This window comes from Spermophilus citellus (genome assembly GCF_964194105.1).
Source record: "Spermophilus citellus genome assembly, chromosome: 11".
Taxonomy (NCBI): domain Eukaryota; kingdom Metazoa; phylum Chordata; class Mammalia; order Rodentia; family Sciuridae; genus Spermophilus; species Spermophilus citellus.
In genome coordinates, this window is record NC_138192.1 from 2,683,905 (window position 1) to 2,694,258 (window position 10,354).

Sequence of the window (10,354 nt, forward strand, 5' to 3'; positions counted from 1 at the left end):
CGAAATTTGGGGAACCAAGTCGCCTTCGTGTACTGATCATTACCTGAAATTATCATCCAGTTTGTGTGAAAAAATATTTGCTGAGATTTCTGGAGATTCGTAATTTTGGGAAGCCTGGCAACCCCTTTCCATGAAAGTGTTTCTCGCCTGTCACTGCTTAGGGCTACATCAAGAGGAATCCAAACATAGAGATAGAACGTGAAACTATTTTATTTTGTCAAGTTTCAAGAATCTAGCACAAACCGTGTTGGATTTAGAGTTCCAAATACATCTGTCAATATAGGAGAAAACAGAGTGAAACCTAAAAATTCAAACTGTTGCTGGAAACGAACGCTTCAAAATAGAAGAACGATATTTGGGGAACCAAGTCGCCTTCATATACTGATCATTACCTGAAAGTATCATCCAGATTGGCTGAAATAATATTTGCTGAGATTTCTGGACATTCGTAATTTTGGGAAGCCTGGCAACCCCTTTCCATGAAAGTGTTTCTCGCCAGTCACTGCTTAGGGCTACATCAAGAGGAATCAAAACATAGGGATAGAACGTGAAACTACTTTATTGTGTCAAGTTTCAAGAAGCTAGCACAAACCGTGTTGGATTTAGAGTTCCAAATACATCTTTCAATATAGGAGAAAACAGAGTGAAACCTAAAAATTCAAACTGTTACTGGAAACGAACGCTTCAACATAGAAGAACGAAATTTGGGGAACAAAGTCGCCTTCATGTACTGATCATTACCTGAAAGTATCATCCAGTTTGGGTGAAAAAATATTTGCTGAGATTTCTGGAGATTCGTAATTTTGGGAAGCCTGGCAACCCCTTTCCATGGAAGTGTTTCTCGCCTGTCACTGCTTAGGGCTACATCAAGAGGAAACACAACATAGAGATAGAACGTGAACTACTTCATTGTGTCAAGTTTCAAGAAGCTAGCACAAACCGTGTTGGATTTAGAGTTCCAAATACATCTATCAATATAGGAGAAAACAGAGTGAAACCTAAAAATTCAAACTGTTACTGGAAACGAACGCTTCAACATAGAAGAACGAAATTTGGGGAACCAAGTCGCCTTAGTGTACTGATCATTACCTGAAATTATCATCATGTTTGGGTGAAAAAAATATTTGCTGAGATTTCTGGAGATTCGTAATTTTGGGAAGCCTGGCAACCCCTTTCAATGAAAGTGTTTCTCGCCAGTCACTGCTTAGGGCTACATCAAGAGGAAACAAAACATAGAGATAGAACGTGAAACTACTTTATTGTGTCAAGTTTCAAGAAGCTAGCACAAACCGTGTTGGATTTAGAGTTCCAAATACATCTATCAATATAGGAGAAAACAGAGTGAAACCTAAAAATTCAAACTGTTACTGGAAACGAACGCTTCAACATAGAAGAACGAAATTTGGGGAACCAAGTCGCCTTCGTGTACTGATCATTACCTGAAAGTATCATCCTGTTTGGGTGAAAAAATATTTGCTGAGATTTCTGGAGATTCGTAATTTTGGGAAGCCTGGCAACCCCTTTCCATGGAAGAGTTTCTGGCCTGTCACTTCTTAGGGCTACATCAAGAGGAAACAAAACATAGAGATAGAACGTGAAACTACTTTATTGTGTCAAGTTTCAAGAAGCTAGCACAAACTGTGTTGGATTTAGAGTTCCAAATACATCTATCAATATAGGAGAAAACAGAGTGAAACCTAAAAATTCAAACTGTTACTGGAAACGAACGCTTCAACATAGAAGAACGAAATTTGGGGAACCAAGTCGCCTTCATGTACTGATCATTACCTGAAAGTATCATCCAGTTTGGCTGAAATTATATTTGCTGAGATTTCTGGACATTCGTAATTTTGGGAAGCCTGGCAACCCCTTTCCATGAAAGTGTTTCTCGCCAGTCACTGCTTAGGGCTACATCAAGAGGAATCAAAACATAGGGATAGAACGTGAAACTACTTTATTGTGTCAAGTTTCAAGAAGCTAGCACAAACCGTGTTGGATTTAGAGTTCCAAATACATCTATCAATATAGGAGAAAACAGAGTGAAACCTAAAAATTCAAACTGTTACTGGAAACGAACGCTTCAACATAGAAGAACGAAATTTGGGGAACAAAGTCGCCTTCATGTACTGATCATTACCTGAAAGTATCATCCAGTTTGGGTGAAAAAATATTTGCTGAGATTTCTGGAGATTCGTAATTTTGGGAAGCCTGGCAACCCCTTTCCATGGAAGTGTTTCTCGCCTGTCACTGCTTAGGGCTACATCAAGAGGAAACACAACATAGAGATAGAACGTGAACTACTTCATTGTGTCAAGTTTCAAGAAGCTAGCACAAACCGTGTTGGATTTAGAGTTCCAAATACATCTATCAATATAGGAGAAAACAGAGTGAAACCTAAAAATTCAAACTGTTACTGGAAACGAACGCTTCAACATAGAAGAACGAAATTTGGGGAACCAAGTCGCCTTAGTGTACTGATCATTACCTGAAATTATCATCCTGTTTGGGTGAAAAAATATTTGCTGAGATTTCTGGAGATTCGTAATTTTGGGTAGCCTGGCAGCCCCTTTCCTTGAAAGTGTTTCTCGCCAGTCACTGCTTAGGGCTACATCAAGAGGAAACAAAACGTAGAGAGAGAATGTGAAACTACTTTATTGTGTCAAGTTTCAAGAAGCTAGCACAAACCGTGTTGGATTTAGAGTTCCAAATACATCTATCAATATAGGAGAAAACAGAGTGAAACCTAAAAATTCAAACTGTTACTGGAAACGAACGCCTCAACATAGAAGAACGAAATTTGGGAAACCAAGTCGCCTTCGTGTACTGATCATTACCTGAAAGTATCATCCTGTTTGGGTGAAAAAAATATTTGCTGAGATTTCTGGAGATTCGTAATTTTGGGAAGCCTGGCAACCCCTTTCCATGGAAGAGTTTCTGGCCTGTCACTTCTTAGGGATACATCAATAGGAAACAAAACATAGAGATATAACGTGAAACTACTTTATTGTGTCAAGTTTCAAGAAGCTAGCACAAACCGTGTTGGATTTAGAGTTCCAAATACATCTATCAATATAGGAGAAAACAGAGTGAAACCTAAAAATTCAAACTGTTACTGGAAACGAACGCTTCAACATAGAAGAACGAAATTTGGGGAACCAAGTCACCTTCGTGTACTGATCATTACCTGAAAGTATCATCCTGTTTGGGTGAAAAAATATTTGCTGAGATTTCTGGAGATTCGTAATTTGGGGAATCCTGGCAACCCCTTTCCATGGAAGAGTTTCTGGCCTGTCACTTCTTAGGGCTACATCAAGAGGAAACAAAACATAGAGATAGAACGTGAAACTACTTTATTGTGTCAAGTTTCAAGAAGCTAGCACAAACCGAGTTGGATTTAGAGTTCCAAATACATCTATCAATATAGGAGAAAACAGAGTGAAACCTAAAAATTCAAACTGTTACTGGAAACGAACGCTTCAACATAGAAGAACGAAATTTGGGGAAACAAGTCGCCTTCGTGTACTGATCATTACCTGAAAGTATCATCCAGTTTGTGTGAAAAAATATTTGCTGAGATTTCTGGAGATTCGTAATTTTGGGAAGCCTGGCAACCCTTTTCCATGAAAGTGTTTCTCGCCTGTCACTGCTTAGGGCTACATCAAGAGGAATCCAAACATAGAGATAGAACTTGAAACTACTTTATTGTGTCAAGTTTCAAGAAGCTAGCACAAACCGTGTTGGATTTAGAGTTCCAAATACATCTATCAATATAGGAGAAAACAGAGTGAAACCTAAAAATTCAAACTGTTACTGGAAACGAACGCTTCAACATAGAAGAACGAAATTTGGGGAACCAAGTCGCCTTCATGTACTGATCATTACCTGAAAGTATCATCCAGTTTGGCTGAAATTATATTTGCTGAGATTTCTGGACATTCGTAATTTTGGGAAGCCTGGCAACCCCTTTCCATGAAAGTGTTTCTCGCCAGTCACTGCTTAGGGCTACATCAAGAGGAATCAAAACATAGGGATAGAACGTGAAACTACTTTATTGTGTCAAGTTTCAAGAAGCTAGCACAAACCGTGTTGGATTTAGAGTTCCAAATACATCTATCAATATAGGAGAAAACAGAGTGAAACCTAAAAATTCAAACTGTTACTGGAAACGAACGCCTCAACATGGAAGAACGAAATTTGGGAAACCAAGTCGCCTTCGTGTACTGATCATTACCTGAAAGTATCATCCTGTTTGGGTGAAAAAAATATTTGCTGAGATTTCTGGAGATTCGTAATTTTGGGAAGCCTGGCAACCCCTTTCAATGAAAGTGTTTCTCGCCAGTCACTGCTTAGGGCTACATCAAGAGGAAACAAAACATAGAGATAGAACGTGAAACTACTTTATTGTGTCAAGTTTCAAGAAGCTAGCACAAACCGTGTTGGATTTAGAGTTCCAAATACATCTATCAATATAGGAGAAAACTGAGTGAAACCTAAAAATTCAAACTGTTACTGGAAACGAACGCTTCAACATAGAAGAACGAAATTTGGGGAACCAAGTCGCCTTCGTGTACTGATCATTACCTGAAAGTATCATCCTGTTTGGGTGAAAAAATATTTGCTGAGATTTCTGGAGATTCGTAATTTTGGGAAGCCTGGCAACCCCTTTCCATGGAAGAGTTTCTGGCCTGTCACTTCTTAGGGCTACATCAATAGGAAACAAAACATAGAGATATAACGTGAAACTACTTTATTGTGTCAAGTTTCAAGAAGCTAGCACAAACCGTGTTGGATTTAGAGTTCCAAATACATCTATCAATATAGGAGAAAACAGAGTGAAACCTAAAAATTCAAACTGTTACTGGAAACGAACGCTTCAACATAGAAGAACGAAATTTGGGGAACCAAGTCGCCTTCGTGTACTGATCATTACCTGAAAGTATCATCCTGTTTGGGTGAAAAAATATTTGCTGAGATTTCTGGAGATTCGTAATTTTGGGAAGCCTGGCAACCCCTTTCCATGGAAGAGTTTCTGGCCTGTCACTTCTTAGGGCTACATCAAGAGGAAACAAAACATAGAGATAGAACGTGAAACTACTTTATTGTGTCAAGTTTCAAGAAGCTAGCACAAACCGAGTTGGATTTAGAGATCCAAATACATCTATCAATATAGGAGAAAACAGAGTGAAACCTAAAAATTCAAACTGTTACTGGAAACGAATGCTTCAACATAGAAGAACGAAATTTGGGGAAACAAGTCGCCTTCGTGTACTGATCATTACCTGAAAGTATCATCCAGTTTGTGTGAAAAAATATTTGCTGAGATTTCTGGAGATTCGTAATTTTGGGAAGCCTGGCAACCCTTTTCCATGAAAGTGTTTCTCGCCTGTCACTGCTTAGGGCTACATCAAGAGGAATCCAAACATAGAGATAGAACTTGAAACTACTTTATTGTGTCAAGTTTCAAGAAGCTAGCACAAACCGTGTTGGATTTAGAGTTCCAAATACATCTATCAATATAGGAGAAAACAGAGTGAAACCTAAAAATTCAAACTGTTACTGGAAACGAACGCTTCAACATAGAAGAACGAAATTTGGGGAACCAAGTCGCCTTCATGTACTGATCATTACCTGAAAGTATCATCCAGTTTGGCTGAAATTATATTTGCTGAGATTTCTGGACATTCGTAATTTTGGGAAGCCTGGGAACCCCTTTCCATGAAAGTGTTTCTCGCCAGTCACTGCTTAGGGCTACATCAAGAGGAATCAAAACATAGGGATAGAACGTGAAACTACTTTATTGTGTCAAGTTTCAAGAAGCTAGCACAAACCGTGTTGGATTTAGAGTTCCAAATACATCTATCAATATAGGAGAAAACAGAGTGAAACCTAAAAATTCAAACTGTTACTGGAAACGAACGCTTCAACATAGAAGAACGAAATTTGGGGAACAAAGTCGCCTTCATGTACTGATCATTACCTGAAAGTATCATCCAGTTTGGGTGAAAAAATATTTGCTGAGATTTCTGGAGATTCGTAATTTTGGGAAGCCTGGCAACCCCTTTCCATGGAAGTGTTTCTCGCCTGTCACTGCTTAGGGCTACATCAAGAGGAAACACAACATAGAGATAGAACGTGAACTACTTCATTGTGTCAAGTTTCAAGAAGCTAGCACAAACCGTGTTGGATTTAGAGTTCCAAATACATCTATCAATATAGGAGAAAACAGAGTGAAACCTAAAAATTCAAACTGTTACTGGAAACGAACGCTTCAACATAGAAGAACGAAATTTGGGGAACCAAGTCGCCTTAGTGTACTGATCATTACCTGAAATTATCATCCTGTTTGGGTGAAAAAATATTTGCTGAGATTTCTGGAGATTCGTAATTTTGGGTAGCCTGGCAGCCCCTTTCCTTGAAAGTGTTTCTCGCCAGTCACTGCTTAGGGCTACATCAAGAGGAAACAAAACGTAGAGATAGAATGTGAAACTACTTTATTGTGTCAAGTTTCAAGAAGCTAGCACAAACCGTGTTGGATTTAGAGTTCCAAATACATCTATCAATATAGGAGAAAACAGAGTGAAACCTAAAAATTCAAACTGTTACTGGAAACGAACGCCTCAACATAGAAGAACGAAATTTGGGAAACCAAGTCGCCTTCGTGTACTGATCATTACCTGAAAGTATCATCCTGTTTGGGTGAAAAAAATATTTGCTGAGATTTCTGGAGATTCGTAATTTTGGGAAGCCTGGCAACCCCTTTCAATGAAAGTGTTTCTCGCCAGTCACTGCTTAGGGCTACATCAAGAGGAAACAAAACATAGAGATAGAACGTGAAACTACATTATTGTGTCAAGTTTCAAGAAGCTAGCACAAACCGTGTTGGATTTAGAGTTCCAAATACATCTATCAATATAGGAGAAAACAGAGTGAAACCTAAAAATTCAAACTGTTACTGGAAACGAACGCTTCAACATAGAAGAACGAAATTTGGGGAACCAAGTCGCCTTCGTGTACTGATCATTACCTGAAAGTATCATCCTGTTTGGGTGAAAAAATATTTGCTGAGATTTCTGGAGATTCGTAATTTTGGGAAGCCTGGCAACCCCTTTCCATGGAAGAGTTTCTGGCCTGTCACTTCTTAGGGCTACATCAATAGGAAACAAAACATAGAGATATAACGTGAAACTACTTTATTGTGTCAAGTTTCAAGAAGCTAGCACAAACCGTGTTGGATTTAGAGTTCCAAATACATCTATCAATATAGGAGAAAACAGAGTGAAACCTAAAAATTCAAACTGTTACTGGAAACGAACGCTTCAACATAGAAGAACGAAATTTGGGGAAACAAGTCGCCTTCGTGTACTGATCATTACCTGAAAGTATCATCCAGTTTGTGTGAAAAAATATTTGCTGAGATTTCTGGAGATTCGTAATTTTGGGAAGCCTGGCAACCCCTTTCCATGGAAGTATTTCTCGCCTGTCACTGCTTAGGGCTACATCAAGAGGAAACACAACATAGAGATAGAACGTGAACTACTTCATTGTGTCAAGTTTCAAGAAGCTAGCACAAACCGTGTTGGATTTAGAGTTCCAAATACATCTATCAATATAGGAGAAAACAGAGTGAAACCTAAAAATTCAAACTGTTACTGGAAACGAACGCTTCAACATAGAAGAACGAAATTTGGGGAACCAAGTCGCTTTAGTGTACTGATCATTACCTGAAATTATCATCCTGTTTGGGTGAAAAAATATTTGCTGAGATTTCTGGAGATTCGTAATTTTGGGTAGCCTGGCAGCCCCTTTCCTTGAAAGTGTTTCTCGCCAGTCACTGCTTAGGGCTACATCAAGAGGAAACAAAACGTAGAGATAGAATGTGAAACTACTTTATTGTGTCAAGTTTCAAGAAGCTAGCACAAACCGTGTTGGATTTAGAGTTCCAAATACATCTATCAATATAGGAGAAAACAGAGTGAAACCTAAAAATTCAAACTGTTACTGGAAACGAACGCCTCAACATAGAAGAACGAAATTTGGGAAACCAAGTCGCCTTTGTGTACTGATCATTACCTGAAAGTATCATCCTGTTTGGGTGAAAAAAATATTTGCTGAGATTTCTGGAGATTCGTAATTTTGGGAAGCCTGGCAACCCCTTTCAATGAAAGTGTTTCTCGCCAGTCACTGCTTAGGGCTACATCAAGAGGAAACAAAACATAGAGATAGAACGTGAAACTACTTTATTGTGTCAAGTTTCAAGAAGCTAGCACAAACCGTGTTGGATTTAGAGTTCCAAATACATCTATCAATATAGGAGAAAACAGAGTGAAACCTAAAAATTCAAACTGTTACGGGAAACGAACGCTTCAACATAGAAGAACGAAATTTGGGGAGCCAAGTCGCCTTCGTGTACTGATCATTACCTGAAAGTATCATCCAGTTTGTGTGAAAATATATTTGCTGAGATTTCTGGAGATTCGTAATTTTGGGAAGCCTGGCAACCCTTTTCCATGAAAGTGTTTCTCGCCTGTCACTGCTTAGGGCTACATCAAGAGGAATCCAAACATAGAGATAGAACTTGAAACTACTTTATTGTGTCAAGTTTCAAGAAGCTAGCACAAACCGTGTTGGATTTAGAGTTCCAAATACATCTATCAATATAGGAGAAAACAGAGTGAAACCTAAAAATTCAAACTGTTACTGGAAACGAACGCTTCAACATAGAAGAACGAAATTTGGGGAACCAAGTCGCCTTCATGTGCTGATCATTACCTGAAAGTATCATCCAGTTTGGCTGAAATAATATTTGCTGAGATTTCTGGACATTCGTAATTTTGGGAAGCCTGGCAACCCCTTTCCATGAAAGTGTTTCTCGCCAGTCACTGCTTAGGGCTACATCAAGAGGAATCAAAACATAGGGATAGAATGTGAAACTACTTTATTGTGTCAAGTTTCAAGAAGCGAGCACAAACCGTGTTGGATTTAGAGTTCCAAATACATCTATCAATATAGGAGAAAACAGAGTGAAACCTAAAAATTCAAACTGTTACTGGAAACGAACGCTTCAAAATAGAAGAACGATATTTGGGGAACCAAGTCGCCTTCGTATACTGATCATTACCTGAAAGTATCATCCAGTTTGGCTGAAATAATATTTGCTGAGATTTCTGGACATTCGTAATTTTGGGAAGCCTGGCAACCCCTTTCCATGAAAGTGTTTCTCGTCAGTCACTGCTTAGGGCTACATAAAGAGGAATCAAAACATAGGGATAGAACGTGAAACTATTTTATTGTGTCAAGTTTCAAGAAGCTAGCATAAACCGTGTTGGATTTAGAGTTCCAAATACATCTATCAATATAGGAGAAAACAGAGTGAAACCTAAAAATTCAAACTGTTACTGGAAACGAACGCTTCAACATAGAAGAACGAAATTTGGGGAACCAAGTCGCCTTCATGTACTGATCATTACCTGAAAGTATCATCCAGTTTGGGTGAAAAAATATTTGCTGAGATTTCTGGAGATTCGTAATTTTTGGAAGCCTGGCATCCCCTTTCCTTGAAAGTGTTTCTCGCCAGTCACTGCTTAGGGCTACATCAAGAGGAATCAAAACATAGGGATAGAACGTGAAACTATTTTATTGTGTCAAGTTTCAAGAAGCTAGCATAAACCGTGTTGGATTTAGAGTTCCAAATACATCTATCAATATAGGAGAAAACAGAGTGAAACCTAAAAATTCAAACTGTTACTGGAAACGAACGCTTCAACATAGAAGAACGAAATTTGGGGAACCAAGTCGCCTTCATGTACTGATCATTACCTGAAATTATCATCCTGTTTGGGTGAAAAAATATTTGCTGAGACTTCTGGAGATTCGTAATTTTTGGAAGCCTGGCATCCCCTTTCCTTGAAAGTGTTTCTCGCCAGTCACAGCTTAGGGCTACATCAAGAGGATTCGAAACGTAGAGATAAAACGTGAAACTACTTTATTGTGTCAAGTTTCAAGAAGCTAGCACAAACCGTGTTGGATTTAGAGTTCCAAATACATCTATCAATATAGGAGAAAACAGAGTGAAACCTAAAAATTCAAACTGTTACTGGAAACGAACGCTTCAACATAGAAGAACGAAATTTGGGGAACCAAGTCGCCTTCGTGTACTGATCATTACCTGAATGTATCATCCAGTTTGTGTGAAAAAATATTTGCTGAGATTTCTGGAGATTCGTAATTTTGGGAAGCCTGGCAACCCCTTTCCATGAAAGTGTTTCTCGCCTGTCACTGCTTAGGGCTACATCAAGAGGAATCCAAACATAGAGATAGAACGTGAAACTGCTTTATTGTGTCAAGTTTCAAGAAG